This window comes from Aotus nancymaae, unplaced genomic scaffold (genome assembly GCF_030222135.1).
Source record: "Aotus nancymaae isolate 86718 unplaced genomic scaffold, 86718_ANA_hifiasm-v0.15.2.pri h1tg000089l, whole genome shotgun sequence".
NCBI lineage: Eukaryota > Metazoa > Chordata > Mammalia > Primates > Aotidae > Aotus > Aotus nancymaae.
The window spans coordinates 23,404,501-23,411,401 of record NW_026988504.1 but is presented as its reverse complement, the minus strand read 5'-3'; the positions used below and the strand labels follow the sequence as shown (position 1 = coordinate 23,411,401).

The following is a 6,901-nucleotide window of genomic DNA, read 5'->3' as shown; positions in this document are numbered from 1 at the left end:
CTTTCTCCTATGGCTCTACATAACGTTTTTTAAAAAATCATGAGCACAGCCGGGTGCGTTGGCTCACACTTGTACCCAGCACTTTGGGAGACTGAGGAGAGCAGATCACGAGGTCAGGAGTTCAAGACCAGCCTGGCCAACATAGTGAAACCCCGTCTCTATTAAAAATACAAAAATTAGCCCGGCATGGTGGCACACGCCTATAGTCCTAGCTACTCAGGAGGCTGAGGCAGGAGAATCACTTGAACCCAAGAGGTGGAGGTTGTGGTTAGCTGAGATCAAGCCACTGCACTTCAGCCCAGGCAACAGAGTGAGACTCCATCTCAAAAAAAAAAAAAAAAGAAATCATGAGCACACAAGGTTGGCTATAGACATTTCATTGTAAGAGCTGGCTACATGGCTCAAATATTGGCTGTGGTACCCTCTGATTTGTTTAAACGGGATCCCATAGTGATTCTCAATTTGAACTGAGCAAGCGCAATTTGAAATATATCTTAGTATTCTAAATGCTTTCCTGGCCCATAAGGAATCAGGCAGGCTACAGCATGTTTGGATAAAGATTCACATCTAACCCATGAACATATATAAAATGCTTATATTAGTTTTCTTGTATTACACAGGCACAGGGACAAAATTATAGTGTATGGTATGCCAAAGGCTCAAAATAGCAGGACAGTTATTTAAATTGCAGTTTAGAATTCCTCAAATCACTACCTTTTCCTAAGAAGTCCATATCCTCATGACATTGTAAGCCCAATAAAGAAAGGAGGAAATACAGTATCTATCATCTGAATGTGCAGACCCCCTTCATATGGCAGAACATTTGTAACTAGCCACGTGGCTTTGGGCAAACCACTTGATGTCTTCAATTTGAAAAACATTTGCATACCTACCTCATGCAAGGCTTTGAGATGGACTTCTGGGGGATGACTCAGACATGCTTTTAAAAAGAAGGGCCTGCTGGGTATGGACTTTCAGTAGAGTTAAGTACAGAATCTGCAATAGTTCTAGAAGCAGAATGGTATATTCGGGAATGGGAATAAGCAAGTGGTCTGATTTGGTTGAAGTATATGGGGCGTGCAGACTGCAGGGGACTAAGGTTGTTAGGGGGCTACTTATTGGGAGGAGAGATCATCAGGCGGGGAGACATCACAGATTTGGAGTCTAGGTGATTTGGAAAATGGGTTGCCTTTTTTTTTTTTTTTTTTTGAGATGGAGTCACCCAGACTGGAGTGCAGCAGCACAATCTTGGCTCACTGCAATCCCTGCCTCTGGATTCAAGTGATTCTCCTGCCTCAGCCTCCCAATTAGCTGGGATTACAGGTGCCCACCACTACGCCTGGCTAATTTTTGTATTTTTAGTAGAGATGGGTTTTCACCATGTTGGCTAGGCCGGTCTTGAACTTCTGACCTCAGGTGATCTGCCCACCTCAGCCTCCCAAAGTACTGAGATTACAGGCAGGAGCCACCACTCCTGGTTTTAAATGTACTAAAGATCCTAGGTTTTAAGATCCTAGTTGAACATTCAGCTGGAGTGTCCAAAAGGTAACTGAAATGTAGGATTGGATCTTGGGAGTGTTTCAGAGGGTGGACATATAGATCTGAGAGCTGCTGAAAGTGAAAGTTGAACCTGATTGGGTCTACTTAACGAGGATGTAGGTTCAGTTAATGCAATCGTGACACCCAAATAATGCTAAGCTTAAACCAGACAGAGGGTATTTTTTTTTCTCTTTCACATAATTTAAGAGTAAGCAGTCTAGGGTTGGCATGGTGGCTCTGGGATGTCAGAGACCCAAGTTCCTCCTATCTTTTTGCCCCACCAAACCCAGGGTCATGCCTTTGCTCACATTTTCCAAGATGGCTTAACACTACTGTATCTGTACTTCCAGCCAGTGGGAAGGAGAAAATGAGTTAAAAATGTGACCTAGGGCTGGGCGCGGTGGCTAACGCCTGTAATCCCAGCACTTTGGGAGGCCGAGGCGGGTGGATCACGAGGTCAAGAGATCGAGACCATCCTGGTCAACACGGTGAAACCCTGTCTCTACTAAAAATACAAAAAATTAGCTGGGCATGGTGGCGCGTGCCTGTAGTCCCAGCTACTCAGGAGGCTGAGGCAGGAGAATTGCCTAAACCCAGGAGGCGGAGGTTGCGGTGAGCCAAGATCGCGCCATTGCACTCCAGCCTGGGTAACAAGAGCGAAATTCCGTCTCAAAAAAAAAAAAAAAAAAAAAAAGTGTGACCTGGAAGTACTGTAGAACTAGAAACCTGGTCTTTAGCTAAACTCACTCTAAACCCACAATAAAGATTACATTTCCAGTCTCCCTTAAAATGGCCAATCAGAGGCGAACCAAATACATATAAGCAACTTTTAGATCCATTCTACAAACATCTTTTGAATAGCGTTATGTCCTTCCATACTGAGTCACAGAGAACAGTGCTGTGAAAGCCAAAGGCAAGGAGAGCGCTCACTTCAGCAGCACATTTACTAAAATTGGAACCACACAGGAAGATGAGCATGGCCCTTGTGCAGAGATGACGTGCAAATTTGTGAAGTGTTGCATATTTTTTAAAGAAAGGCTGGGCGCAATGGCTCACGCCTGTAATCCCCACACTTTGGGAGGCTGAGGTGGGAGGATAGCTTGAGCCCAGGAGTTCAAGACCAGCCTGAGCAACACAGCAAGACCTCATCGCTATAAAAAAACAATTTTTTTTTGGCCGGGCGTGGTGGCTCACACCTGTAATCCCAGCACTTTGGGAGGCCGAGGCGGGCAGATCAGGAGGTCAAGAGATCAAGACCATCCTGGCCAACATAGTGAAACCTCGTCTACTAAAAATACAAAAATTAGCCGGGCGTGGTGGTGCGTGCCTATAGTCCCAGGAGACTCACTTGAACTCGGGAGGCAGAGATTGCAGAGAGCTGAGATCATGCCACTACACTCCAGGCTGGGAACAGAGTGAGACTGTCTCCAAAAAAAAAAAAAAAAAAAGATAAGAAGATGCAGGCAACGAGGCCAAGGCCATGAGTGCAGGTGCTGAGGCTGTCAAGGCCTCATAAAGCCCAAGGAGGTTAAGCCCAAGATTTCAAAGAGTGTCAGTCACAAGCTTGAACCACTTGCCTACATTGCCCACCCCAAGCTTGGGAAGTGTGCTCGTGCCCGCATTGCCAAGGGGCTCAGGCTGTGCCAGCCAAAGGCCAAGGCCAAGGATGAAACCAAGGCCCAGGCTGCAGCTCCAGCTTCCAGCTCGGGCTCCCAAAGGTGCCCAGGCCCCTACAAAGGCTTCAGAGTAGTTATCACCATCTGCCAACATGAAGACAGAAGGACTGGTGTGACCCCCACCCCTCGGGCTGCCATCCACATGGTGCTAGGGTCCTCCTGTGCTATTTGTACAAATAAACCTGAGGCAGAAAAAAAAAAAAAAGAAAAAGAAAAAGAAGAGTAAGCTACGTCAGAGGGAATTTCATAGATTGAGATTTAGAAATCGAGCCACTTTAAATAATGATAGAATCTAATGTGTGAGTTTGTTTATATTATCTCTTAAACCCCTTCCAACTCTAAAACTCTATGAGAAATATGAATGAGTGAATACTGCACTTACATCCAATCCAAATGGCCGACAGTGTGACCCCAATCAATCCTTGTTACATGTGAAATCCCATCAAGTCCAAGTCTATCCCCATAGACTTGGATTATTTTAGGAATTTCTGCACATGCTCAATGATGAGGATAATCAATCATTATTGGACCTCTATGTCTTTCAAAAATAATTTTTTTTATTGAGACAGGATCTCACTCTGTTACCCATGCTGGAGTGCAGTGATGCCATTATAGCTCACTGCAGCCTCAAACTCCTGGGCTCAAGCAATTCTCCAGCTTCAGCCTCCTAAATAGGTGAGACTACAGACATGAGCCAGATGCCCAGCTAATTTCTAAATTTTTTGTAGAGTTAGAGGTGGGGACTTACTATGTTGCCCAAGCTGGTCTTGAACTCCTGGCCTCAGGGGACCCTCCTGCCTCAGCCTCCCGAAGGGCTGGGAACAGCCGGGTGTGGTGGTTCATACCTGTAATTCCAGCACTTTGGGAGGTCAAGGTGTGTGGATCCCTTCAGCCCAGCAGTTTGAGACCAACCTGGGCAATGTGGATTCCATCTGTACAAAAAATTCAAAAGTTAGCCAAGCATGATGGCCCATGCCTGTAGCCCCAGCTACTCAGGAGGCTGAGGGAGGAGGATTGCTTGAGCCCAGGAGGTAGAGGTTGCAGTGAGTCATGATTGTGCCACTGGACTTCAGACTGGGACAGAGCAAGACTCTGTCTCTAAATAAATAAATAATAAAACAAAGTGCTAGAATTACGGGCATGAGCTACCATGCCCAGCAAAACTTTTAATATAAATTCTACTCACACCAGTATTTGAGAGTGGGCTGTGGAAGTTATGTAAGATCAGAGTCTGTGTCACGTAAAAGCAAATATATGACTAAGAAGGAAAAAAAATCTTTGCTCCACACATATCCATGTGATAGAGGTTCATCCTCACTTCCCCCTTTCCCCTCCCTCAACCAATTTGCAATTAAAAAAAGAAGGTAAAATGATGATGTCTTGGAACAAATTACTTTGTTTGAAAGAGAACCACAGGTTGGTGTTTATGGCAGGACTCAGACCTGGCACACTACTATGAGGCAGAGAGGACGCTTGTTAAGAACTTGTGATCATAATTGAACCAGGCAGGGGAGCCTGGGCCCCTGAACTCTGTCTCTTTATACTGCGTTTTGAAAGCAGAGCTTGGCTCTCTAATTGCCCCATATGCTGGTTTTATTTGGTGGCTCAGCTGGGTGGAGTGAACTCTGGGAAGAGATGCATTCATTTTCGGTTACCTCACCAGATTGCTAATTTTCACTCTGAAGGCATAAATCACCATAATTACCATAATCCCAAGACGAAGGGGCTGCTTTTCTGACACAAGGGCAGCAGCTATGGACACCGCCAGTGCGGTCCTACCTAAGAGCTGGGGAAAGAGCTGCAGATGGCTGGCTCTGCCGGGACACTGAGATTTGGGATAGAGGGAGTGCTGGGAACTCATTCTCCTTTACCTGGGAGAAATGGAGTTCCTGGAGGAGCCACTTCTGTGTTAGTGGCAAGCCTGCAGCTTCAGACAGAGCTTTGGCCCTGGGCTCGCTCGCTGCACAGCCCACACTGCACAGCTGTTGACATGCTTGACTTGTGAACAGAACGTCAGAACTTCAGTTCCTCGTCTCTCATCTTTTCCCATCAACTCATTCCTTGTTTTGGCTTGCTTTTTGTTTTTGCATTTCTCCTGAGGAAATCCTTATAAATTCCTGAATAAATTACCTCAAACAGAAACCAGAGGCTACAAAAATCCCTGGTCCCCTGGAGCAGAGGGTAAATATCATTAGAGAAGGGGGAAAAAAAAGCCCAATGTAACTTGTCACTTTGTCATTCATACTTATAATCTTGATTAAAATGGTTTTTTTTTTCTTTTTTTTTTTTAAATAGAGTCTTGCTCTGTCACCCTGGCTGGGGTGCAATGGTGCGATCTTGGCTCACTGCAACCTCCGCCTCTTGGGTTCAAGCAATTCTCCTTCCTCAGCCTCCTGAGTAGCTGGAATTAAAAGTGTGTGCCACCATGCCCAGCTAATTTTTGTATGTTTAGTGCAGATGAGGTTTCACCATGTTGGTCAGGCCGATTTCGAAGTCCTGACCTCGTGATCTGTCCGCCTCAGCCTCCCAAAGTGCTGGAATTACAGGCGTGAACCACTGCACCCGGCCCGTTTCCTTTTTATTTTATATTTATATTTATTTATTTATTTTTTTTTTAAACTATTCACCTGGGTGCAGGTGGGCTAAGGCCGAAAAGGGTGTTAGCCTATTTTTTTAAAAAATAGAGATGGGGCCTCGCTATATAGTCCAGGCTGGTCTCCAACTTCTGGCCTCAAGCAATCCTCCCACTTTGGCCTCCCAAAGTGCTGGGATTGCAGGTGTGAGCCACTATGCCCGGCCAATGTTTTTTGTTTGTTTGGTTTTTGGGTTTTGTTTTTTTTGAGACAGTCTCCTGTTGCCCAGGCTGGAGTGCAGTGGTGTGATCTTGGCTCACTGCAAACTCCACCTCTCGGGTTCAAGAAATTCTCCTGCCTCAGCCTCCTGAGGAGCTGGGATTACAGGTGCCTGCCATCATGTCCAGCTAATTTTTGTATTTTTTTAGTAGAGATGTGGTTTCACCACATTGGCCAGATTGGTCTTGAACTCCTGACCTCAGGTGATCTGCCCACCTCGGTCTCCCAAAGTGCTGAGATTGCAGGTGTGAGCCACTGCGCCCAGCCCAATGTTTTTCTTTTTAAATAAAATCAACCTAAACTAAGTCTAAGAAATACCAACTAGATCCTGAATCAAGGTCACTTAAAAGATGAATAACTGATAAATAAATATGAAAAAATTCCTTACCATTCCCGCAGAAGATGAAGAGGCCGAGATGAAGGGATAACATTTTTCTGACAAGTTCACATCATAACAGTGTCTGGGTACCTGGCTTTGTGCTTGCTTTTGCCCGACATTTTAAAGACTCTTAACACAAGAGAAAAATAATAATAAATAAAAATTTTAAAAAAAATGCAAGAGAAGGGGAAACTTGACTATACCAAAAAAGAAAAAAAATCTGCTTAGGTGGAACTTTTTTTTGCCTAATACTATCAGGCCTTGGAGAATTTAGAACCTAAAGCATCTGTTATTGCCGTTGGCAGGTTGATGACCTAAGAAGAGAGGGAATTGTAGACCACGAATGTTTTGTGCAAAATGGAGACCGTGCTTGGGCATTGGAAAATAAGGCAGACAAATAACAGATTGCAACAGGATACACTGCCCTATGAAGTGGCCTTGCCCGGCAACCCCAA

The 6,901-nt window shown here is 45.0% G+C and overlaps 1 non-coding gene across 1 annotated transcript; it reads left to right on the top strand.

Annotated features, from left to right (window-relative positions):
• Nucleotides 1–2,461: 2,461 nt before the first annotated feature.
• Nucleotides 2,462–2,567, top strand: LOC135271775 (U6 spliceosomal RNA). The gene has a single exon (XR_010339902.1). It is a non-coding gene; the product is annotated as a U6 spliceosomal RNA (small nuclear RNA).
• Nucleotides 2,568–6,901: the final 4,334 nt, after the last annotated feature.